Here is a 27,716-nt window from a genome sequence, read left to right as displayed (position 1 = left end):
TGAATATGAAAAAGAACAGACCCAATGAAATCCACACCAAGACACATCATAGTGAAATTTCTGAAGACTAAAGACCAAAAAAAGAAAAAGAAAAAAAGACTTGAAAGTAATGAGAGAAAAAAAATGCCTTACCTATAGGGGAAAAACAAGTCATATGACAATCAATAACTGATCAAAAACTGTGAATACCAGAAAGATGTGGCACATAATTTTTCAGGTGCTAAACAATACCCCAAAACAGCTGCCAATTCAGAATCTTATATCAATGGAAGAAATCCTTAAGGAATGAAAGAGAAATCAAGACATTTTCAGGTGAAGGAAAATTAAGAGAGCATTTTCCCACCACATTTGTCTCAAAATAATGGCCAGAAAAACTTTATAAAAAAAAGAAAGGAATCTTGGCATATCTAGAAGGAAGACTATGATATACAAAAATATGGGTAGATACAATAGACTTTCCTTCTCCTCATTGGTTTCCTAATTATTTTTGACAGGTGAAAAAGAAGTAAGACCTTGTTTGAGTGACTGTAAATGAATGTGAGGGAAGTATTTAAGAAAATTCTAATACAATCAAGGAAGAGTAAAGGAAGTTAAAGTTTTTGCACTTCATACAAAACAGATAAAATGAACACACCATTAGACTATGATAAGTTATGTATAAATAATGTGATGTCTACAAAAAACATAAAAAATCTATAGGTAATATTAAGAACAATACATATTCATCAAAATAGAACTCTGGAAACTAAGTAGGATAAAAAGAGCAGTGAAAAATAGAACAGCTTGATTTGCAAAAGACGTACCTGACAAAGAATTATTTATTATCCAAAATAAAGAACACTTAAAACTCAACAATAAGAAAACAACTCTATTAAAAAATGACCCAAAGACCTTAACAGATACCACACCAAAAAAGATATACCAATGGCAAGTAAGCATATGAAAAGTTGAACCATATCACCTGTCAACAGGGGAATGCAAATTTAAATAATGTAATACCACCATACAGCATTAAAACTCAGAGTTCTGATATCAAATGCTGGTGAGGGAATGGGGCAACAGGAACTCTCATTCATTGCTGGTGAGAATGCAAAATGGTGCAGCTATCTTGAAAGACATTCGGTTTTCTATTCAACTAAACATACTTTTACCATATGATCCAACAATCAAAATCTTTGGTACTTACCCAAAGGAGTTGAAAGCTGTACACACAGAAACCCACACATGGATGTTTATAGCAACTATATTCCTAATTGCTAAAATGTGGAAGCAACCAAAATGTTCTTCAGTAGTAGGCAAATGGATAATATATCCAAAAAGTGGAATATTCCTCAGTGCTAAAAAGAAAGAACTATCAAGCCATGAAAATACATAGAGGACCCTTAAATGCATATCACTAGTGAAAGAAGGCAATCTGAAAAGGTTACACAGGATAAGTACTACAATCTGAAGGATAGAGTACTACAATCTTTCCACATTCCCACATTTTTGCACTTATCATTTTTAAGATGTATAACCTAATATAAATTCTATTAGTGATTGAATATATATTTTTCAAAATCATTTATTAAATATTTTAATCTGTGGATCCCTGGGTGGCGCAGCGGTTTGGCGCCTGCCTTTGGCCCAGGGCGCGATCCTGGAGACCCGGGATCGAATCCCACGTCGGGCTCTCGGTGCATGGAGTCTGCTTCTCCCTCTCCCTGTGTCTCTGCCCCTCTCTCTCTCTCTCTCTCTCTCTCTCTCTCTCTGTCGGTGACTATCATAAATAAATAAAAATTTAAAAAAAATAAATATTTTAATCTTTATTTTCAAACTAATACAAAATATTTAGATCCATGAATTATATTACAAATTTTCATTACTTATTTGAGATATGAATACGGAAATTTTAAATATCACCTTTCTACAGAATAAAACTGAAACTGATGGAAAATGGTAGTTACCCCAAAGTCATAGATATGAAAAATAAAATGACAGATAGAGAGGGAAAGAGAAAATCCCAAGCAGATTCCCCACTGAGCATGGAGCCTGATGCTGTTCTTGATTTCAGTTGCCTTTGCCTGAGTTCATGACCTTAGCTGAAATCAAGAGTTGAATATTTAACCAACTGAGCCACCCAGGAACCCCAGAATGCTTAGATTCTTAAGCAAAATAGCTGCCTTAAAAACTATTATGAGGGATACTTGACATTGAACCACTTCAAAGGAATCTTTTCATCTCCCTTTCCCTTTTAAAACTAGTTTTATCCCCTTTTAAAACTTTCTCCTTTCTCCCTTTTAAAACGAGTTTTATTCCCTTTCCCTTGCTCTTGAAATTGACTTCTTTGAGATATAACCATTTTTACAAAGAACCAATCAAGAGACTGTTGATTATATCAGGTCCTTTATTTTTTTAAGATTCATTTATTTGAGAGAGACAGAGATCACAAGCAGGGGGAATGGCAGAAGGAGAGGGAGAAACAGTCTCCCCGCTGAGCAGGGATCCTGACTTGGGGCTTGACCTCAGGACCCTGAGATCATGACCTAAGCTAAAGGCAGATGCTTAACTGACTGAACCACTCAGGTGCCCCAGTCAAGTTCTTTTCAATCATTCACTCTCTAAGATTCAAAATACACAATTAATTTCAAAGTATCCTTCAGAAAGTCCCCCAAGATGAAATTATGTATTATTTCCTATCTAAATACAGAATAGCCTTTGGTGTACTTAACCTCAAAGTAAATTTAAAAAGAGTATCACAAAAGCCAGCAAATTTTCTAAGTGCATTCTCCATTTCAGGGGGTTAATAAAATTCTGGATTTCTGGATTTACACTAGACAAGGGACAATCTTCTATTATACACTTATGGAGTAACCAATTTTCTTCGTTTTTCCCAAGGTTTAGAACAGAAAGTCCTGCATCCCATCTATCTCTTGAATTTTGTGCAAACTGGGATAGTTGGTTATCCTATGGTATGGACAAAATAGAGAGATAAGGGCTGAATGAGAGTACAGATGTATATATTTGTAATTGATTAATCAACACACTCAATGCTTGGAAGAATTTTTTTGTAACAGTATGCTGCAACACATACTTTACCTTTTTATCAATTACTTGGATACAGTAACTGTATATATACTGATTAGAGATAAATTCAGTATACATGCTGATGAGAGAATGAGATAAAGATAAGAAATGACAGGTAAAATGTTAGTTCAAGATTCAGTAAAAGCAGATTTCCAAAATACAGCAAGCAAGCCTAGCTAAGAGAGTCTTTTTTAAAAATAGGGTCAGGAGGCCATAAGAGAAGAGGAATTTATGCAAGACATAATTGGATAAACTATAAACTTTATTTAAATTTTTCAATCAGCTTCAAACCTCTGCTTGGATTTAACTTCCTCCTCACCATGTCCCCTGAATTATCCCCCATTTTTTACTTTGAAAGGAGCCAATGCAGTTTAACAAGCTTTAATACTTCATGTGCATATGAATTTAATCAACCCCAGTTGCCCTAATTTCCAATCCCTTTTTGCACAGAGGACCTGAAAGGGAACCTCATAGGTAATTTTTCACTTACATAATTCTGCCTCTTCTTTTCCTTTGTCTTCCTTGGAACATGAGTCAGACTTCTAAGAGAATCTGTGTTTCACGAACTGCAACTCTATTGGTCCAAATGAATGCCTGTTTGCATTAGTTTTCATTGAATTCATTCTTGGCTGGCAATTTCAAAATATTCTTCTTTACCCCCAGTAGTGAAACCTCAATATAAAATTTTAAAAGGGAAAAAATTAAATATCCACAATTATATTTGTAATAAGTGTCTCAGTTTAAGGATAACAAGGATCTACTGCCTACATATTCTGACTTGTCCAGTAAATCAGTGGAATGCCCTTGGACTCACTTATTTTGCATGTACTACTGGCAGGTCTGGGAGACATTATAAAGGAAGAGAGTCTGGGCAAAAAGCTTATGTCAGGGGCACCTGGAGGCTCAGTTGGTTAAACATCTGCCTTTGGCTCAGGTCAGGATTGCAGGGTCCTAGGATGGAACCCTGCATCAGGCTCCCTGTTCAGCATCAAGTCTGCTTTTCTCCCTCTTCCTCTGTGATCTTTCTCACTCTCTCTCAAATAAATAAAAATAATCCTTTTAAAAAGCGTATGTCAGTTACAAAACCTTAGTCATCAGAGAGAAGAGAATAGTGCTTGTCAATTGAATTTGTTTTTTACGTAGTGTCACATTGGCCTTAATCCTATAGAGAGGTGGTACTGTGGGCAGAGTCTACATGAAATTTGAAAAAGTTATCTTTTAAAGTACATTTTAAAAAGAGAGATTGCAAACTGGTAGCTGACACAATAAATATAGCACACAGATTTTATTTGGTCCACATGCTATTACAAATTGATTAAATAAACAAAAGGGAGTCTTGTGGTTGGTGATGCAATGCTTGTGTATTTTGATTATCATAGTGGTTACATGAATGCACACATGTGAAAAAATTACCTTGAATTATAAACACATTGCATATGTACACATATATGTACGAGGGCATATAGAAGTGCTGAAATACAAATTAACTTTGTGGATTTTACAAGTGTCAATTCTGGGTTTCAATACTATATTACAGTTACACAGGATGTTACCATTGAGACAACTGGATGAATGTTTGTTCTCTGTAAACTTTATGCAACCTATAATTATTTCAAAATAAAAAAATAAGAGACATGTTGCAGAAAACTATGTTTGAAATAGTACTTAGTGTACCACCTTTACCACCTGGATGTTGTTGTTGTTGTTGTTGTTGTTGTTGTTGTTGTTGTTTTTATTGTATCTTATAGGTCTCCCAGCCCCTACCATACTTTGTTTTGAGAATTGGACAAAGCACTAGGAGGACAAGAAACAAAATTCACAGAAATGTAGCTATTCATTTCAAAATTCAATGGTTTAAGTGAGATAAACTATATGCCTTTTTACAAAATACATTTACCTCCCTGAACTAGATAACAGACTTGACAAGTATGGTAGGAAGATCACATAGACAAGAAAATCTGAAACCCAGGAAGAATAAGCTTCAACTAATCAAATGATTTTAGTTGTCCTCATAAGGATGCCACAAAGAAATTCCCTATTAGCTTCATAATTATATATATATTTATAAATTAATATGTATAAATTTATTTATTTATTTATTTTTGCCTTATCTTTTTTTTTTACTATCTGTTAAGGACCCAAATAAGAATCTTGTTCCTTTTTTTCCTCTAACACTGGGCTTAATCTTATTCCTTTCAAATGAAAGAACCTATATTAATAATAACTGTTTCTGCAGCCTGAGACACAATAATATGGTGGAATAAAGATGTAGAAGACTCTTCAAAAGATGATGGTCATGTGAATAAAAGTGAAGGCATCAGCATTTCCAATGTGCAACCTTATGAAATGGTTCTAAAATTAAACTCACCTAAGATCCCCCTCTGTCCTATTATAATCCTGCAACATACCATATATATTACAGCTAAGATTTTAAAATTTATTCTTATATTCAATAAATAATTTGTTGAAGGCATTGTTCTAAGCATTGGGAAAATAGTAAACATAGCAGAAAATAACACCCACCATTATGAAGTTCACATGTTAATGTATTTATGTGTGCATGTGTGTGGGTGTGTATGTCAGGGATAAGGGAGAGTTGATAGACCATAAATAACCAAATAAGTATAATACATAGTATACTAGATCATGAAAAAACTGCAAATAAGAGAGAGAGAATTTGAGGCATGGTAAAGAGGCAGCAACTTTAATTTTATGTGGGTTTTCTTAGGACACCTGTGTGTCTCAGTAGTTGAGCAACTGCCTTTGGCTCAGGTTGTCATCCTGGGGTCTTGAGATCAAGTCCCATATCAGGGTACTGCTTCTCCCTCTGCCTATGTCTCTGCCTCTCTCTCTGTGTCTCTCATGAATAAATAAATAAAAATAAAAATATATATACTTGTATAGGGTTTCTTAGTGAGGTGATTAGGATAGGCCTTATGTATTGAGAAAGTAACATTTTCTAAAAAAAAGAGGGTGAAAATGATGCATGTTATTGTCTTTGGGAAGCATATTGCACATACAGAGGTATAAAGGCCATGAAGTACTATTTGTCTAGTGTGTTCCAGGTACAGAAAGGGAACAACTTTTGATATAGTCCCAATAGTTTATTTTTAATTTTGTTTCCCTTACCGCAGGATACATATCTTAAAAAATGTTGCTATGGCCAATGTCACAGAAATTGCTACCTATGCTCTCTTCTAGGATTTTTTTTAAGATTCTATTTATTTATTCATGAGAGACAGAGAGAGAGAGAGAGAGAGAGAGAGAGAGAGAGAGAGAAAGAGAGAGATGCAGAGACACATGCAGAAGGAGAAGCAGGCTCCATGTAAGGAACCCGATGTGGGACCCCAGGATCATGCCTCCGGTGGAAGGCAGTCGCGAAACCATCGAGCCACCCAGAAATCCCCTCTTCTAGGATTTTTATGGTTTCAGTTCTCACAATTAGGTCTTTAATCCACTTTGAATTCATTTTTGTGTGTGAGGTTAGAAATTGGTCGAGTCTCATCCTTTTGCATGTAGCTGTCTAGTTTTTTCAGTACTATTTATTAAAGAGACAGTCTTTTCCCCCTTGTAGATTCTTGCTCCTTTTGTCATAGATATATTGACCAAATAATCATGGGTTTATTTCTGGGCTCTCTATTCTATTCTATTTATCTATATGTATATTTTGTGCCAGCACCATACAACTTTGATTACCAAGTTTGGTATACTACCTTGAAATCTGAAATTGTGAGAGCTCCAGTTCTATCATCTTTCTAAGATTACTTTGTCTATCTGGGTCTTTCACCGTTTCATGCAAATTTTAAGAATGGTTCAAGTTCTGTGAAAAATACTGTTGGTATTTTGATAGCAACTGTACTGAATCAACAGATTTATTTGGATTATATAAACATTTTAACAATATTAATTTTTCCAAACCATAAGAATGGAATATCTTTCCATTTGTTTGTGTAGTCTTCAATTTCTTTTATCAATGTTTTATAGTTTTAAGAATGCAGGTCTTTTACTTCCTTGGTTAAGTTTATATTCTTCAGTGTTTTATTCTTTTTTTTGGTGAAATTTTAAATGGAATTATTTTCTTAATTTCTCCGTCAATTTGTTTATTAGTGTATAGAAAAATACTACTGATTTTTGAGTATTAATTTTGTATTCTTCAACTTTAATGAATTCATTTATGAGTTCTTAAAGGTTTTTGATGGATTTTGTAGGGTTTTTATGTATAGCATCATGTCATCTGCAAATAATGACAGTTTAACATCTTTCTTACCAATATGGATGCTTCTTATTTGTTTATTGGTTTCTCTGATTGCTGTAGCTAGGACCTCCAACATTATGTTGAATAAAAGTAGGGAGAGTAAGCATCTTTGTCTTGTTCCTGATCCTAGAGGAAAAAAATTCAGTTTTCCACTATTGAGTATGTTGTTAACTGTGGGTTTATAATAAATGGACTTTATTATGGTGAAGTATGTTTCTAACAACAATTTTTTGAAAATATTTATCACAAATGAATGTTGATTTTTATCAAATGTTTTTCTGCATCTATTGAGAGGATATGATTTTTATCCTTTGTTTTGTTGACATGGTGTATCATGTTGATTATTTGCAAGTATTGAACCATCCTTGTAGCTTCAGAATAAATCCAACCATGGTGGATAATATTTTGAATGTGTTGCTGAATGTGATTTGTTAATATTTTGTTGAGAATTTTTGTGTCCATGTTCATCAGGAATATTGGCTTATAGCTTTCATTGTTGTGGTGTTTTTGTCTACTTTTCATCTCAGGGTAATTTTAGCATCATAGAATGAATTTAGAAGTATGTTTGAGATGATCATGTGGTTTATGCCTTTTGTTTGATTATGAAGGTATATTACACTGATTGTTGAATCAATCTTTCATTTCTGGAATAAATCCTACTTGGTCATGTGTATGTCATTTTCAATGTTACTGAATTGAATTTGCTAGTATTTTGTTGAGAAATTTTGTACCTATCTTCATCAGTTATATTTGTCTGGAGTTTTCTTATTTTTTTGCCTGGTTTTCACGTGAGGTAATACTGATTTTATAGAATGAGATAGGAAGTGTTCATTCCTCTAGTTTTTTGGAAGATTTTGTGAAATATTAATATTAATTCTTCTTTGAACATTTGGTAAATTCACCAGGAAAGCCATTTTGTTGGAAAGGGGGGTGCATAGCTAGTACACTAAATTAGGAATACACAGATTATGACTTGTTGAATGAGGAGACATCATCTACCCATGTAGTTTTCCAGGTAGTTTCCTCAGCATCTGGCTTCTCACTTTGGTGTAGTGAAAGACTGGAGCATTTTGATTGAAGCTGCAGATTCAATACACCATCACAATGGAAGTTAAATCACAAAATTTATTATTCACAAATCCCTGGAGGGGCAAGACAATGAGATAGGGGAAGAGCAGTCCTCTGTTTTAGGTTCAGGAATGAGTAGGAGATAGAGAGCAGATTACCAAGCACTTATTACTGATGGGGGCAGGGTGAGGCAAGGTCACTAACTTTTTATGGGCTCAAATCTATGTGGTTATTTTAAAAAGATATCCCAGGAAAAGCAAACTGGAAACTTGAGCCAGGAATCTTAAACTCAGATCCTTACCAAAAGTCCAAATTCAGTGTGAGCAAGATTGTCATACTATAAAATTCCTGTATAGCAGCACAAAATAACTGTTTTCTCATCAGAGCCATTATATTATGATGTTTTCTTTATGGGATTAAAAAAAAACTAATTCCATATCTTTTTTAAAGGGATCTATTCATAGTTTCAACTTGGTTTAGATAGTTTCTATCATTCTCAGATGTTTCTATTTTATTTAAATAATCTAAGCTTTTGGAACAGTTGTTCATAGCATTTCCTTATTATCCTCTTAATTTTTAAAAGCTCAGTACAAAAGTAATGCCCTCTCAGTTCCGATTTTCGTAATTTTTTTCCTTAATATATTTTTATTGGGGTTCGATTTGCCAACATGTAGTATAACACCCAGTGCTTGTCCGGTCAAGTCCCAACCTCAGTGCCCTTCACCCAGTCACCCCATCCCCCTGCTCACCTCCCCTTCTACTACTGCTTGATAATTTCCCAGAGTTAGGAGCCTCACATCTTCTGTCACCCTCTGTGATATTCCCCACTCATTTTCTCTCCTTTCCCTTTTAATGCCTTTCACTATATTTTATATGCCACAAATGAATGAAAACATATAATGTTTGTCCTTCTCCGATTAACTTACTTAGCATAATACACTCCAGTTCCACCAATGTTAAAGAAAAAGGAGGGTATTTGTCATTTCTAATGGCTGAGTGATATTCCACTGTATAGATAGACTACATCTTCTTTATCCATTCATGTTTCGATGGACACCAAGGTCTCTTCCACAGTTTGGCTATTGTGAACATTGCTGCTATAAATACTGGGGTGCAGGTGTTCCAGCGTTTCACTGCATCTGTCTTTGGCATAAATCCCCAGCAGTGCAATTGCTGGGTCATAGGGTAGTTCTATTTTTAACTCTTTGAGGAACCTCCACACAGTTTTCCAGAGTGGCTCTACCAGTTCACATTCCCACCAACTGTGCAAGAGGGTTCCCCTTTCTGCACATCCTCTCCAACATTTGTTGTTTCCTGTCTTGTTAATTTCCACCATTCTCACTGGTGTGAGGTGGTATCTCATTGTGGTTTTGATTTGTATTTCCCTGATGGCCAGTGATGCAGAGTATTTTCTCATGTACTTGGCCATGTCTGTCTTTCTCTGTGAGATTTCTGTTCATGTCTTTTGCCCATTTCATGATTGGATTGTTTCTTTCCTGCAAAGTTTAATAAGTTCTTTATAGATCTTGGATACTAGCCCATTATCTGATATGTCATTTATAAATATCTTCTACAATTCTGTGGGTTGTCTTACAGTTTTATTGACAGTTTCTGCTGTGCAGAAGCTTTTTATCTTGATAGAGTCCAATAGTTAATTTTTGCTTTTGTTTCCCTTTCCTTCATAGATGTACCCTGAAATAGCTTGGCCAAGTTCAAAAAGGGTGTTGCCTGTGTTCTCCTCTAGGATTTTGATGGAATCTTGTCTCACATTTAGATCTTTCATCCATTTGAGTTTATCTTTGAGTATGGGATAAGAGAATGGTCTAGTATAATTCTTCTGCACGTGGCTGTCCAATTTTCCCAGCACCATTTATTAAAGATACTGTCCTTTTTCCAGTGGATAATCTTTCCTGCTTTATCGAATATTAGTTGACCATAGAGTTGAGGGCCCATTTCTGGGTTCTCCATTCTGTTCCATTGATCTATGTGTCTGCTTTTGTGCCAGTACCACACTGTCTTGATGATCACAGCTTTGTAGTACAACTTGAAATCCGGCATTGAGATCTGGATCTGGTCTTCTTTTCCAGCACCTGGATCTGGTCTTCTTTTCCAGTATTCCCCTGGCTATTCTGGGTCTTTTCTGATTCCACACAAATCTTAAGATGATTTGTTCCAACTCTCTGAAGAGAGTCCATGGTATTAGATAGGGATTACATTGAATGTGTAAATTGCCCTAGGTAGTATAGGCATTTTCATAATATTAATTTGAACAATTCATGGGCATGGGATATTTTTCTGTCTCTTTGTGTCTTCCTCAATTTCTTTCAGAAGTGTTCTATATTTTTTAGAGTATGGATCCTTTACCTCTTTGTTTAGGTTTATTCTTAGGTATGTTATGCTTTTGGGTGCAATTGTAAATGGGATTGATTCCTTAACTTCTCTTTCTTCACTTTCATTATTAGTGTATAGAAATGCCAATGATTTCTAGGCATTGACTTTGTATCCTGCTACACTGCCGAATTGCTGTATGAGTTCTAGCTGTATGAGTTCTATCTTGGGGTGGGGTCTTTTGGTTTTTCTACATACAGTATCATGTCATCTGCAAAGACAGTTTGACTTATTTTTTGCCAATTTGAATGTCTTTTATTTCTTTTTGTTATCTGATTGCCAAAGTTAGGATTTCTAGTAATATGTTGAATAGCAGTGGTGAGAGTGCACATCTTTGTCATGTTCCTGATCTTAGGGCAAAGGCTCTCATTGTTTCCCCATTGAGATGATATTTGCTCTGGGCTTCCTGTACATGGCTTTTAAGATGCTGAGGAATGTTCCCTCTATCCCTACACTCTGAAGAGTTTTGATCAGAAAAGGATACTGTATTTTGTTAAATGCTTACCCTGCATCTATTGAAAGGGTCATATGGTTCTTGCTTCTTTCTCTTGTTGATATGATCTATCACGTTGATTGCTTTACGAGTGTTGAACCAACCTTGCATCCCGGGGATAAATCCCACTTGGTCATGGTGAATAGTGTTCTTAATCTATTGTTGGATCCTATTGATTAGTGTATTGTTGGGGATTTTTCCATGTGTGTTCATCAGGGATATTGGTCTATAATTCTCCTTTTCGGTGGGGTCTTCAGTTTTGGAATTAAAGTGATGCTGGCCTAATAAAATGAGTTTGGAAATATTCCATCCCTTTCTATCTTTCGAAATAGCTTCAGTAGAACGGGTATTGTTTCTTCTTTAAACGTTTGATAGAATTCTCCTGGGAAGCCATCTGGCCCCAGACTTTTGTGTCGTGGGAGGTTTTTGATGACTGCTTTAATTTCCTCCCTAGTTATTGGCCAGTTCAGGTTTTCTATTTCTTCCTGTTCCAGTTTTGGTAATTTGTGGTTTCCAGAAATGCATCCATTTCTTCTATATTGCCTAATTTATTGACATGTAGCTGCTCATGATAAGTTTTTAAAATCATTTGTATTTTCTTGGTATTGGTTGTGATCTCTCCTCTTTCACTCATAATTTTAATAATTTGAGTCTTTTCAATTTTCTTTTTAATAAAGCTGGCTAATTGTTTATCTATCTTATTAATTCTTTCAAAGAACAAACTCTTGGTTTTGTTCTACAGTTCTTTTGGTCTCTATCATTGAGTTATGATCGAGTCTTTATTAACTCTCTTCTTCTGCTTGGTGTACGTTTTATTTGCTGTTCTTGCTCCAGTTCCTGTAGGTGTCAGGTTAGCTTGTGTATTTGAGATTTTTCCTTTTTTTTTTTTTTTTTTTTGAGGAATGCTTGTATTGCGAAGTATTTCCCTCATGACTGCTTTTGCTGTATCTCAAAGACTTTGAACGTTTGTATCTTCATCTCATTAGTTTCCATGAATCTTTTAAATTCTTTCCTAATTTTCTGACAGACCCTATCATCTTTTAGCAGGATGCTCTTCAATCTTCACGTGTTTGAGTTTCTTCCAAATTTCTTCTTGTGATTGAGTTCTAGTCTCAAAGCATTATAGTCTGAAAATATGCAGCTGACAATCCCAATCTTTTGCTATCACTTGAGACCTGATTTGTGACCAGGTATGTGGTCTATTCTGTGGAAAGTTTCATGTGCACTGAATGCCTGTTTCCCTCCCCAAATTGTGAAGTTCTCATCTATGATTTGTTCAAATATGGTTTTTTGCCCTCTGCCCCTCTGGGCGCTCCCTGGAACCCAATTATATATAGATTTTTCCTTCTGAGGCTATCATTTATTTCCCTTAACCTTTCCTCATGGTCTTTTTAATTGTTTTTCTCTTTTTTCTCAGTTTCCTTCCTTGCCATCAACTTGTCTTCTGTGTTGCCCACTCTTTCTTCTACCTCATTAACCCTCGTCATTCGGACCTCCAGTTTAGATTTCATCTCATTTAATTGATTTTCAATTTTAGCCTGATTAGATATAAATTCTGCAGTCATGAAGTCTCTTGATTCCATTATGCTTTTTTCCAAGCCACCAGTAGCTTTATTACTGTGCTTCTGAATTGGTTTTCTGACATCAAATTGTAATCCAAATTCTGTAACTCTGTGGCAGAGAGTACTGTTTCTGATTTTGTCTTTTGTGGTGAGTTTTTCCTTCTAGTCATTTTGCTCAGTGCAGAGTGCTTGTATGAGTGGCATGAGTCAAGAGTATCAACCACGACCTATGTAAATTTCACCCTAGATATCTGACGATGTCAAAGACCACAATTTATAAACAAAGTTCAGAACAAAATAAAACAAGAGGACCACTAAAGTGAAAAACAAATTTTAAAACAAAGTAGTAAAAAATAAAAGGATAAGAATCCCAAAGAAGAAGAAAACAAAAGCAAGAGAAAAAAAAGAAGAGAAAAAAAATCAAAAGTAAAGAGTAAAATAAAAAAGGAGAAGAAATAAAAGGGGGTCTTACTGGGAGATGATTGAGGTGATGAAGTTGTAGTTGAGGGAAAATGTAGTCTATCTGAGGGGTCCTAGAGGGTGATCCTCTTGGTTCAGAATATATTAAGTTCTGTATGTTAGAAGATGCTCAGTCCCAAATTTATATAAACCAATAATATTTGCAGAAAGCCCAACATTGATCACCGAGACATTAAAGAGATTAAAGAGTTAGGCAGAAGGCGAATGAAGAGAGAATGTAATCTCACAGAATGAACCAGCACGGAATACCACTTGGTTCTGGGTGCATGCTGGTTTTGTTTTAGAAGGTATTAACGTCTACCATCGTAGAACAAAATGAGGCAGAAAAAAAAAAAACAGAAAACAAAACAAAAGAAAAGCATATTTTGTATATCTCCCCAAATTAAGTTGAGTTTGTTGAAGTGAATCTAGAAGTGGAAAATATATCTAAGACATGTAATTGTAGAAATATGAAAGTCAAAAAGGAAGAAACTTGAAAATGAAGAGGTGGTTAAATATTGTAGTTAAGGTGGGAAAAGAGAAAAAAAGTGGACATTTATAGTCTGATATAAAAACGAGTTGTACTGGAAAAAGGAAGAAAAAAAATGTAGGGGTACCCTCTAGTTCTCTATACTGTAAATCCCTCGACATCCCCTGGAGCTTTCTAGCATTGCTTGGTCAAGAACTTGCTCTTCCCACGTTCTTCCAGCTGGTCTTCTCGGGGAGGGGCCTGCTGTGCTGATTCTCAGGTGTGTGTACCTGGGGGAGGTGCCCCGCCCCCACTGGGTGTCGGGTTCAGTGTGAGTTCTTTATCCCGTGAGACCCTTGTTCCCTGATGGCCCCACCCCTCCAAGGTACACAGTGAGAAAAAGAGGGACAACAACAACCGCAGTGGCCAGCTCTCCTGCTATGGAGTCAGCTCCCCACTAGTAACTAATGCCGTCTCCCCAGTCTGCACTGGCCTAGGTGCTCCTGGGGTAGTGCGGGTGGGCTGAGCTGCAGAGCTTGGGGGCACCCAGTGGTCGGAGCGTCCTTGCCGTCCTGTGCCCTCTCCACCTCCGCCTGTCCAGGGGGGAGGGCAGGATCCTGGGCTGTGTCCCCTAGCGCCCTGGGATCCGGGGCCTATGCTGCTTGAATTGTGCTCCCAGGGCTGCAGCTCCTGAAAGCAGCAGGGCACAGCCCCCTCCGTCTGGAGCCCCCGCCTGACCCACGGGCGTCTCCCAAGGCCCTGCCAGGTGCACGCTCCAGCCCTTTAGGGAGATAGGCCCACAGTTTGTGGCGCGCTTTCCCCTGGGGCTCAGTTTATTAGTTACTATGGGAAACTGGAGGCTTCACTGCCCCTCCTGCAGTTCTGTCCGATTTCCCTGCTAAGCACTTTTCCATCTGGGAAGAATGCAGTGCAGATTTCTTTAAAGTTTCTGCTTCTCCAGGGCTGGGCTTTCCTGTCCTGGAGGCTCTCACTGCTTGGCTTTAGCCTGGCTCCTTGTGGGGCCCCTCCCCCACTTGATTATTTTTTTTATTTTTTCTGCCTTCCTACCTTGTTAGAAGTGAAAACCTTTCTCTCTGTAGTGTTCCAGGTGTTCTCTCTTTAAATCTCAGGTTGAATTTGTAGGTTTTCAGGATGGTTTGAAAGTTATCTAGGTAAGTTGGTGGGGCTGGTGAGTTGAGAACCCTATTCCTCCGCCATCTTGCCTTCCTCCCCGGAGACACCTTTTTTTTTCATGAAAGCTTTTTTCCTTCTCTGAAAACAACAACAACAACAAAACTTACATAGTCACTACTTTGCTGAGAAAATCAATAGCTAGGGTTTATATATATTTATCTAAGAAATGACTTAGTTCAGGGAGAAAATTAAAGATAATATATGAATGAGAGTGGTACAAAGGATTGAGTAAAAAAAGAGATCTGAAGCTTCTATTTAGTATTTAGTAAAATTACAGGAAAAGATGTTGCTATTCTCATCGCTTCAAATTTAAGGGTTGTTACACAGTTGTAACTACATTATTATGCAAGGACTGGCCGTTGCTACTAAGGAACCATTTTCACATCTTTGTCTTTAAGTTTCTTGATACAATTTAGATTCCACCAATAAAATGTGCCAGAAAGAGACTTAGAAAACAAAAAGGTGGTAGAAGTAATTTGGCTTTATTGTAAGAAACAGAAACTGTTGATACTGGATTCATCAGACATGACTAATTATCATCATTAACCATCCTTTCCTAAATCACATAGAGCTGCAGGAAAAATGTGACATTTTCAGTTGTTCCCTACAGTTTCCTGACTGTAGTGATTCTGAAAGTTACTGGTACTCTACAACTCACTACCAAGCCTTTCAATATTTTAAGTACGTATTTCCCTGCATTAAATCCCATTTTGCCAGATATACTTAGAATGATTTTTATGTTTCATATCATATATTGATAAAGTCACATTATTATAATGTTTGAGGAATTTATTTCTTTTGGCAAACATAATTAATCTAATTATATCTTCTTAGGTTAATTATGTAGTTTAGTAAGTACATGTGCTTTTATTGTTTCTTAGTTTATTTTCCCTCAAATTCAATGGGAAATATGAACTCTTGCGTCAGTTTATGGTAGGGCACATTCCAGTTACCAACAATAACAATTATTATCCTTATGTATCTATTATCTTTATGACTTTCTACAATCTACTATATTATTAACTACTCTCTTCTGACCACTGTGCTATGTCCTGGTGTTACAACAATGTTGTATAACATGCTTTATGCCTACAAACTTACCTGAGAAGTTACAATCCTCAGTCTTTAGAAAAACTGATTTCTTTTGTAATAATGACACTTGGGTTAGGTAGAAGGTTGTTTTATTTTATCATATAGCATAATCTGTCATATCATAATGAGAATTGATTTTATTATAAATTTTATAGTTTACTTGACAATAATTAATTCCCTTCTGTATATAGCAATCTACATTTGTTTGCAGAAAGAAAAGATGAATCCGTTGTGGTCCACTTCCCAATGCACTCACAATCTAGTGGCCAGTGCAGACATGACTATGACAAATTATAACGAGTTTAGATTATGATGCGTTCAAACATTCAACATAGAAGCACATTGTTTTTCTCAACCTGTGCCCTAATTTTCACTCTTATGTTTTAAGCTCACCAATAAAGAGTGAACCTGTGAAGCCCTAGGCACCCTCCCTTGGACCCCTATAAAGGCAGACTTGCAGGTCTATTCATGGTTCTCTCTCTCTCTCTCTCTCTCTCTCTCTCTCTCTTTCGCAGGGACCTTGCCATGTGGCCTTTGAGTGTGCCATGTATTCTCTAGTATCTGTGAGTAATAGATCTTTTTTTTTCCAAAACCCTTTGACTTTTTCCTGATGTTTGTCTTATTATCATACTAGGAACCACGAAGACTTTTTCAGCCACAGAAATAACACTGGTTGGGAATCCCACAGATGGGATCTGTGGGGGATCCCATAGATGAGTGCCTCAGATATTCCTAACCTATAGCATCACTATCAATAGAGTAAGATAAATGCAAAACAACTGCCTTATGACAAAGATGGGTTACTTATGAACTGAAGTTCCTCAGGCAAGATTCCAAAGCCAAAATTTCAAAAATTTTTTTTGAATTTTGTTATGTATAATGAGAAATATCAATGTGTGACTTTATGATCTCATACATGGTTAGTTACATTAAATTATTTATTAGAATCTTAATGTTTCTGTTTTTCTTAAAAAGCATATGCATGATTTATGTACTTGATCTGCATTATATCTTTTTTATACATTGTCTAATAATACCCTTGATGAATTTACTCTTTTTGAATGAATTATATTATGACTAAATCCCCAAGGAGTGTAAGAACTAAGAAATTCTGCAGGATTAAGAGGAGAATAAGAGATAGAGACTTAAACATAAAATTAAAAAAAATAAAATAAAATAAAAATAAATAAATAAATAAAAACATAAAATTATTTGCAATAGGCCATTTTATATCTAAGACAATCAACATAAAAGTGTATACACAATCATCTAGTCCATTAAAGTTTATTATCCATGTTTCTCCAATTTTCAAGGAAAAATGTAACTTCTCTGATTTTCTGTATTATTCTCTCCTTTGCTTTCTCTTTTGTCATTGAACACATTTTTCCTGGGATCTAAGGAACCAAAAATGCATTTTTAAGTCACATTTATAAGTTGTAATTAGGTTTAGGAACTAATTTTTTTAGTGGAAAAAAGTGAAGTTATATTGTAGTTCAAATTTGCCCTTATGGATAAAGATGTTAAGTTCATATTTTATTAGGTCTTTGCTTTATTCATGTTCAAGAAACCCCAAATTTTCAATTATTTAATCACTGTATCTTTTGGTTTAGTAGAGTAATAGAATTGTATTATTCTCTGTTTTTATTATCCTTATCCTGGTGTTCTATTATTAATGATACAGTGGTATGATTGAAAATAATGCCTCTTGTTCAATATTTCTGAATGTCTTTGATGCCACACTTTTGAACTAAAGTATACTCAGGATTTATTGTGTTCCAAAAACAGGAAAAGCACTTATATAAAACATGTAAAGTTTTCTACTTCCTCAAATAACCCTTGGAATGACTAGTGAGTAAAATATCATGTTCTTGACTTATGGGGTTTCAATTCACCATCAGAGTTCTCTTCAGAGGCCTGCATTTCTACATCTAGGGAGACTCTTTTTGCTTGTCATTCTTAATTGTAAGCAGCAGCCCAAGTCACACACTTGAACGAGGAATATCAGTAAAAATGTCATATCAAAATGAATTAAAACAAATGGATTTGCTAGCTATCAGAGCAACTGTCAGGACATTACTGATCTTAATTCTCATATATCATATGTGTGAACTGTTTGTCATGGCTGATTTTTCTTGCTGCAATATATACACTAACATTGATATAAAATGCAATGTAGGGATGCCTGGGTGGCTCAGTGGTTGAGTGCCTGTCTTTGGCTCAGTTCGTGATTCTGGAGTCCTGGGATTGAGTCCTGCTTCTCCCTTTGTCTATGTCTCTGCCTCTGTGTGTCTCTTGTGAATAAATAAATAAAATCTTTAAAAATAGACTTTAAAAAAAGGAACACACAGTGTAAAATCAGTGGACATGAAGCTATATAAAGATTGTGGGATACCAGTGTAAGCATGAGCATACAGATTAATTGAACAAAATAGCAATTATAGAAGAATAAAGAAGATAATTATTTAGTATGTGATAAATAGAGCATGACAAATTGGAATAGAGAAGAGTTATTTTCTATTTCTATTCAATCAAGTATGATATATATATATATATATATACATAATATTGTCTACTTAAATAGGTTCTTTGTAGACTAAAGTGGTGGTTTAAAGCCAGGGGATACAGGGAAGCCCAGGTCGCTCAGCGGTTTAGGGCTGCCTTTGGCCCAGGGTGTGATCCTGGGGACTCAGAGTTGAGTCCTACATCAGGCTCCCTGCATGGAGTCTGCTTCTTTCTCTATGTCTCCATGCCTCTCTCTCTGTCTTTCATGAATAAATAAATAAAATCTTTTTAAAAAATAAAATAAAAACGGGAGAGATACATCATATTTTTTTTAGCTCTCTCAAAATATACATTTTAGCTATATTGGGATTAACTAAAAATCAAAGTTGGGACTACCTAAAATATTCAAAAATAGGTTAAATAATAGTACATTAATAAAAGTACTTTTATAAAAGAGACAGGATAACATCTTATTTTCTTCACATTAAAAACACCATTAATATAATATTGAGATGATTAATCAGAAAACAGAACTACATGTATAATGTGCCAGGTATGAGAAGTAAAGGAAAGAGACGGATAAAAGAAAAGACACTGTAAAATAATAATTGTTATCCCTGGATGTTGGAATTAAAATAAGTTTTTCCTAGGTTTCTTTCTGCTTATCTGTAGTTTCAAATTGGTCTTTTATTAGCACATATTACTTTTACATTAAAAATATTATAAAGTTGAATAAAAGACTGAGATATTATAAATATATAGTAATTATATATAAATAATGCTATATATAGTTTTATCTATTATATAATTGTTTATATACATATATGTACATATATATGATATCTGTAACTAGTTCTTTTTCATATGACATAATTATTTTTACTGATCTTTCTTTTTAGTGTGTCAGCATGATATAAATACAACAAGCTGTTGAAAAGTGAAAATTGAAAAATCCAGTCAACTGTGTCTTTTTCCCACACATTTTATTTCTGTGAATTTAATTTGCTGAAAGGTTGTATGATTTATAGAAATAATATAATATGCTGAATAGTAAATGAAAATATATCTATCAAATTATAATTATCATAGTATTTTAGAACTGCAAAAGACTTTAATAATGAGATAATATAACCTTATCTTCCTGTAGATGAGGAAAATGAGTAAACAATAGTCTTTTTTATGGGGCACCTGGGTGACTCAGAGGTTGAGCATCTGCCTTTGGCTTCCCTCTCTGCCTATGTCTCTACCTCTTTGTGTCTCTCATTAATAAATAAATATAATCTTTTTTTAAAAAGGTAGTCTTTTTAAAATGTGGATATTAAACATATATTTCTTTAAAAAGCCATAAAAGAAAAATTGGAAACAACAAAAGCCAAACAATTTAAGAAGAAAAACAGTGAAGCATCAAAATTAACAAACAATATCTTATGATTATTCTTTCTAGGACTGTATAATTGCTGATTAAACTAAACTTCCTTTGGAGAAGAGGTAAAAGTCAGACTCAAGGGTTATTGTTTTCAAAAAGAAGGACTGAGCACCCTGTTCTCCTTATACCCCTACTTTGGTACACCACAGTGATATTTTTGGTCTTCTGAAGTTAGTGTCAATTCAGAGTCAGTGTTAAGTAGTCCCTGAAATTCTGATAATTTCATTTTCCCTAATGCAGTTTCTCTGGTAAAAGGCTATATGTCTCTTTAAGGATAAGTTGGATAAAGGTTGAGAGTATATATTTTTGGTAGTGCATTGGGATCCTTCAAGGGGAATCAACTTCTCCTCATCTTCAGGGGCTTTCTAGTTATAGGTGTAGGGGCAAATGATGATGGAAATGGATATGGAGGAAAATTTGCCTCAGTGAAAGCCTTTACAGTTTCTTCAGGCAATGCAGGGTTAATCTCAGATAGAAACGGGAAGACTACTTTTACTTACAAAGAAGACTAAAAATTTGGGACACCTGGGTGGCTCAGCGGTTGAGCATCTGCCTTTGGTCCAGAGCGTGATCCCTGGATCTGAGATCGAGTCTCACATCAGGCTCCTTGCAGGGAGCCTGCTTCTCCCTCAGCCTATGTCTCTGCCTCTGTCTCTCATTGTGTCTTTCATAAATAAATAAAAATCTTTAAAAAAATAAATTTAAAAATTTAAGAGTTCAGTGTCTCCAGCTTCATCAGAGTAATCTCATGTCATTATCCCAACTTTTATGATACTATTCCTTCCCAAGTTATTACTTTACATTAAAAGTATACAACCTGCAAGGCAGATGATTTAATTTACATTTTATTTCAGCCTCTGACAAATTGATGTTGTGGGTTTGGTTTTCAGAAATCTCAGCTCTGACACTACTGGAGATGAAAGTCTCTTTTAGGTCAACCATAGAAGTTTTCAGATTATTCTTGTCATCCTTGAGGTGTAAATTCAAGTCCCTGAAGTCATCCTTTCTTTCCCCACTTTGTTCAGGGATATTTGGAACAAGAAGTCAATCTCATTATACTCCTTAGTTTGACAAAAATGTTGGAGATATTGTATACATGGTCACTCAGATCCTTGACTCTTTTAAATATTTTATTAGGAATAATAAATGGTGATATTTTGTCTTTATTGTCGCATCATGCCATATGGACTCTCAGTGTTCTCTTTACTACTGAAAATAGCATTAATGACTTTTAATCTAATAAAATTAAAGAGCTAATTCTAGAAACTCCAGAGACAATTCAGAAAATTGGTTTTTTAAGATTCTATTTCTCTAGAAGCAATTCTAGTAGCAAAATCTGTATTAACAAGATTATCCAGAGAAACAGAAGTATTATCTATCTCTATCTATCTCTATCTCTATCTCTATCTCTATCTCTATCTCTATCTCTATCTCTCTCTATCTCTATCATCATCTATCTATAGCTATATACTTATGTCTATACATATCTGTATTTATACCCATATAATCTTTATCTATATCTAGCCATCTATATTGAGAGATAGAGAGAGAGTTATTATGAGGAATTGGCTTACACCATTATAAAAGCTGAGAAGTCCCATCTTTTGCCGTCTACAATTTGGAGACATAGAAACATTGTTTTGAGTATTTCAGTACATGTCTAAAGACCTGAGAACAATGGATCCAATGGCATAATCCTAGTCTGAGGGCAGGAGAAGATGAGATGAGATGTCCCAACTCAAATAGGTGGGAAAAAATAAATCTTCCTTCCTCAGTCTTTTGTTGTGTTCAGGCCCTCAATGGACTGATCAATGTCCATCCATCGTAGGCCAATCTACATTACTGAGTCCATAAAGTCAAATGATAATCTTACCCAGAAACATCACAGACATGTCCAGAGATAGTTTAATCTGGGCATCCAGTGGGCAGTCAACTTAACACATAAAATTAGCCATCAGAAGTCCATCCTTGTCAATATCACATTAATACACAACTCCTTAAATCATACTTAGTCTCCAAATAAAGACAATAATAATGTCATAATTCCACCTAACATGATACAATTATACTGCATACAAAAGAAAATGCCCCTTCCCCAGAAGAGGAGGTAAAGTCCTTGAATGGCATTTACTCTTTCCTTTGATATCCTATAACTTACATACTATGATCTAAAGTTAACAATATTTAAGTGCTGTAATATAAAAGCAATACATTTTATGTTAAAACATAAACAAGGAAAGACAATGAATATACACATACATCATATCAAAATAAGGACTGAATATAATAATTTCAGTTCTCAATTCTGTAAGTGATGTGATTATAGTGGGTATTTTAATTACCTTCTTCTGCTATGCATTCTGTATTTAATTCATTTTCAGTAAGAATCTCATTTTGGTGCTTTACCTACTGGGGTAACCCAAACTTATCCTTTAGGGATTTTAGCCAGTAGTAGTCAAATTGAGTTGTTTTAGTTTGTGGTTGACCTTGACCATAAGGCATATTAATACTAAGAGATGCCCTGGGAGACCTCCTGTATTCCTGACACACTTCCTTATCTCAATTGCAGAGTAGCAATCCAATATCCCCTTGGTATTCAGGATCAATCTCCTCAGCCAGTACTACAAATCTGTTATTTGCCTGTTGATTTAGAAACATGAGAAGCCCAACATGGCTATTATAAATGGGAATCCACTTATAAGAGGTATGTAAAATAAACTCATAGAAACATAGAATATAATGGTGGTTGTTAAGGTCTGGGGGCTGTACATATTGGAAGATGCTATGTAACAAATGTTTGCAAGAATAAATTCTAGAGACCTGCTCTACAACATAGTGCCTATATAACAATACTGTATCACACGTTTAAATATTTGTTAAGAGAATAAATATCATGTTGTTTCTAACACACACACACACACAATAAATTGAAATATTGAAAGGACATTAATTTGGGATGCCTGGGTAGCTCAGTGGTTAATCATCTGCCTTTGGCTCAGGGTGTGATCCTGGAGTCCCGAGATCAAGTCCCACACTGGGCTCCTTGCATGGAGCCTGCTTCTCCCTCTGCCTATGTTTCTGCCTCTCTCTCTCTCTGTGTCTCTCATGAATAAATAAATAAAATCTTAAAAAAAGAAAGGACATTAATTAGATATAGGAATATTTGAATATATAAATCTGATTTGTAAAATTAATATATAATTAAATTCAGAATAATCTAAAACTCTAATGGTGGTGAGTTAATCACTTATTAACCTAGTATGAAGACTGAATGACAAAAGTAATAAAAATAACTATAATAATTTGTTGATGGATACAAAAGCTTTTTACAAAAAGATGTAAAGTATGGCATCAAAAATATAAAATGTAATGGGGGGAGTAAAAATGTAGAACTTTATAATGCATTCAAATTTAAGTTGTTATTAGTACTTTAAAAAAGCTTTTATAACTATATTTTATGTAAACTTCACTGTACCAACAAAACAGAAACTTAGAGAAGCAAAAGAGAAAGAAATCTGAGCATACCTTTAGAGAAAAATAATCAAATAACAAAGAAAAAGAACAAGAGAAGAAAAGAGCAAAGGAATTACAAAAACTCCAGAAGATAATTAACAAAATGATAATAGTAAATCTGTAACCATCAAAAATTATTTTAAGTGTAAGTGAAATGAATTATCCAAAGAACAGTCACAGAGTAACTAGTTGTATTAGAGAAGGACAAACATTATATGGTCTCATTCATTTGGGGAATATAAATTCATACAGAACATGAAAGACTGCTTATTCTGGGAAACAAACTAGGGTGGTGGAAGGGGAGGTGGGCGGGGGGTGGGGGTGACTGGGTGATGGGCACTGAGGTGAGCACTTGACGGGATGAGCACTGGGTGTTATTCTATATGTTGGCAAATTGAACACCAATAAAAAATAAATTTATAAAAAAATAAAACAATAAATAAATAAATACATAAATAAACAAACATACGCTGCTTACAAGAGACTCACTTTAGATGTCAAGACACACACACTGAGGGTGAAGAGATGGAAAAAGATTTTCCACATATATGGAAACCAAGAGAAAGTAGGACAGCTATACTTACATCAGACAACAAAATAGACTTTGAAACAAAGCCAGTAATAAGAGACAAAGAAGGATAATATGTAATGATAAAGGAAGCAATCTAACAAGAGGATACAACATTTGTAAATATATATGCACCCAACATAGAAGCATCTAAATATATAAAGCAAATTTTAAATTTTTTTTATTTATTTATGATAGTCACAGAGAGAGAAAGAGAGAGGGGCAGAGACATAGGCAGAGGGAGAAGCAGGCTCCACGCACCGGGCCCGATGTGGGACTCGATCCCGGGTCTCCAGGATTGCGCTCTGGGCCAAAGGCAGGCGCCAAACCGCTGAGCCACCCAGGGATCCCTATAAAGCAAATTTTAATAGAATCAAATGGAGAAATGAACAATACAATAATAGTTGGAGAATTCATTATCCTATTTTCATCAATATATAGATCATCTAGACAGAAAATCAATACAGAATCATTAGAAATAAACTACATGATACACCAGATGAATTTAATAAATATTTATAAAATGTCCCATCCAAACAGAGCAGAAGATATATTCTTCTCAAGTGTTCATGGAACATTATCCAGAATAGTTAATATGTTGGGCCACAAAATGAATCTTAATAAATTTAAGAAAATTAAAATAATACCAAGTATATTTTCTGACCAAAGTGGTATGAGAGTAGAAATAAATTACAAGAAAACTGGAAAATTCACAAATAATATTGAAATTAAACAACACAGTACTAAACAACTAATGTGTCAAAGAATAAATCAAAGAGAAATTTAAAGGATATGTTGAGACAAATAAAAATGAAAATACATTGTACCAAAATTTATAAAGCACAGCAAAAGCAGTTCTAAGAGGGAAGTTCAGAGTAATAAGCACTTACATTAAGAAAAAAAGAAAGATCTCAAATAAAAAACTTTATTCCTCAAGGATTTCAAAAATAGAGGAAAAATAAAACTAAAAGTTAGAAGAAGAAAGGCATTAAGAAAAATCAAGGTGAAAATAAATGAAATAGAGACCAGAAAAATAATAGAAAATATCAATGAAACTAAGAGCTTGTTTTTTTTTAAGATAAACAAAATTGACAAACCTATATCGAAACACACCATGAAAAGAGGAGGGAGGACTCAAAATTAGCAATTGAAGAAGATACATTACAATTGATCACTGAAATACAAAGGATCTAGTGTTATCCTGATACAAACCAGACAGACACTATGAGAAAAGAAAATTACAGGCTAATATAATAAACATAGATGTTAAAATTCTCAATAAAGTATTAGCAAGCCAAATTCAACAATATATTAAAAAGATTATATCCTATGATCCCATGACCAACATGATTTATTTCAGAAATGCAAGGATAATTCAACAGCCACATCAATCAATGCAATATACCACATTAACAAAATGAAGGATAAAGAAGATGTGGTTTATGTATACAATGGAATATTACTCAGCCATTAGAAACAACAAATACCCACCATTTGCTTCAACGTGGATGGAACTGGAGACTGAGTGAAGTAAGTCAATCGGAGAAGGACAAACAGTGTATGTTCTCACTCATTTGGGGAATATGAATAATAGTGAAGGGGAATATAAGGGAAGGGAGAAGAAATGTGTGGGAGATATCAGAAAGGGACACAGAACATAAAGACTTCTAACTCTGGGAAATGAACTAGGGGTGTGGAAGGGGAGGAGGGCGGGGGGTGGGGGTGAATGGGTGACGGGCACGGAGGGGGACACTTGACGGGATGAGCACTGGGTGTTATTCTGTATGTTGGTAAATTGAACAGCAATAAAAATTAATTTATAAAAAAAAATCATGCTATTTTCTCAATAAATACAGAAAACCTTTTTGAAAACTTCAACATCCATAGATGATAAAAAAAAAACCTCTTAGTGAAGTACATATAAAAGGGACATACACCTAAACATGCTTAAGACCATATATGGTAAGCCCAAAGTTATCATTGTACTCAATGGTGAAAAACTCAAGGCCTTTGCTTTAAGATAATGAGCAAGTCATCACTTTTATTCAACATAGTTCTTGAAATCCTAGCCAGAGAAATGTAGGCAAGAAAAATACATAAAAGGCATTTAAAGGAAAGAAATAATGAAGAGTAGAGCAGAAATAAACAAGTAGAAAATAAAAATACAATAGAATAGATCAATTAAATCAAGAGGAGCTGATTCTTTGAAAAGATCAACAAAATGGGTAAACATTTAGCCATTCATTGAGAGAAAAAGAGAGAGAGCAAGAGAGAAGACTTAAACAAACAAAACAAAAATGAAAAAAGATAAATGACAAACAAAACTACAGAAATACAAAGGATTATAAGATTATAAGAGAATATTATGAATAAATATGAAAAATTATATTCCAAAAAATTGGACTACTGAGAAGAAATGAATAAATTCCTAGAAACATATAACCTCCCAAAACTGAAGCAGGAGGAAATAGAAAATTTGAGCAGACTGATTACTGGCAATGAAATTGAATCAGAAAAAAACAAAAACAAAAACAAAAACAAACGAACAAATAAAAAAAGTCCAGGACCAGATAGCTTCACAGTTGATTTTTACCAAACATTTAAAGAGTTAATACACATTTTTCTCAAACTGTCCCAAAAAATAGAAGAAGAAAATTTCCAAATTCATTCTATGAGGCTAGCAGTACCCTGATACCCAAACCAGATGAAAAAAAAAAATAACTACAGGCCAATACGTATGGTGAACATATATGCAAACATGTTCAATAAAATATTAGCAAACCAATTTCAATAGCATATTAAAAATCATTTATCATGATTAATTGTGATTTACTCCTGAGGTGGAAGAGTGGTTCAATATTTGCAATCAGTCAATGTGATGCATCTTATCAACAAGAGAAAGGAAGAAAACCACATGATCATTTCAACAGATGCAGAAAAAGCATTTGACAAAGTACAACATCCATTCATATAAAAACTCTCAACAAAGTGGGGTTGGAGGGAACATACTTCAACATAATAAAGGCCATATATGAAAAACTGTCAGTTAATTTCATACTCAATGGTGAAAAGATGAGAGCTTTTCTCCTAAGGTCAGGAACAAAGCAAGGATGTCCACTCTTACCACTTTTATTCTACATAGTACTCGAAGTCCTACCCACAGCAATCAGACAAGAAAAAGGGATAAAAGACATCCAAATTGGTCATGAAGCAAAATGTTTACTATTTGCATATGGAATGATGCTATATATATATATATATATATATATATATATATATATATATAATACCCTAAAACCCCCACTAAAAATACTACTAGGACTGATAAATGAATTCAGTAAGGTCACAGGATACAAAGTCAATATACAGAAATATGTTGTATTTATATACACTAATAATGAAGTAACAGAAGGAAAAATTGAGGAAACAATCCCACTTATTGCACCAAAAATAAAATATTAGGAATAAACTTAACCAAAGAGGTGAAAGAATTTTACTCTGAAAACTATAAAACACTGATGAAAGAAACTGAAGAAGACACAGACAATTGGAAAGCTATTTCATGCTCATTATTGGAAGAACAAATAGTGTTAAAATGTCCATACTAGCAGAGCAATTTATAGTATATATGATCCCTATAAAAATAACAACAGTATTTTCC

Source organism: Nyctereutes procyonoides, unplaced genomic scaffold (genome assembly GCF_905146905.1).
Source record: "Nyctereutes procyonoides isolate TBG_1078 unplaced genomic scaffold, NYPRO_anot_genome, whole genome shotgun sequence".
NCBI classification, from domain to species: domain Eukaryota; kingdom Metazoa; phylum Chordata; class Mammalia; order Carnivora; family Canidae; genus Nyctereutes; species Nyctereutes procyonoides.
This window is presented reverse-complemented; position numbering follows the sequence as displayed.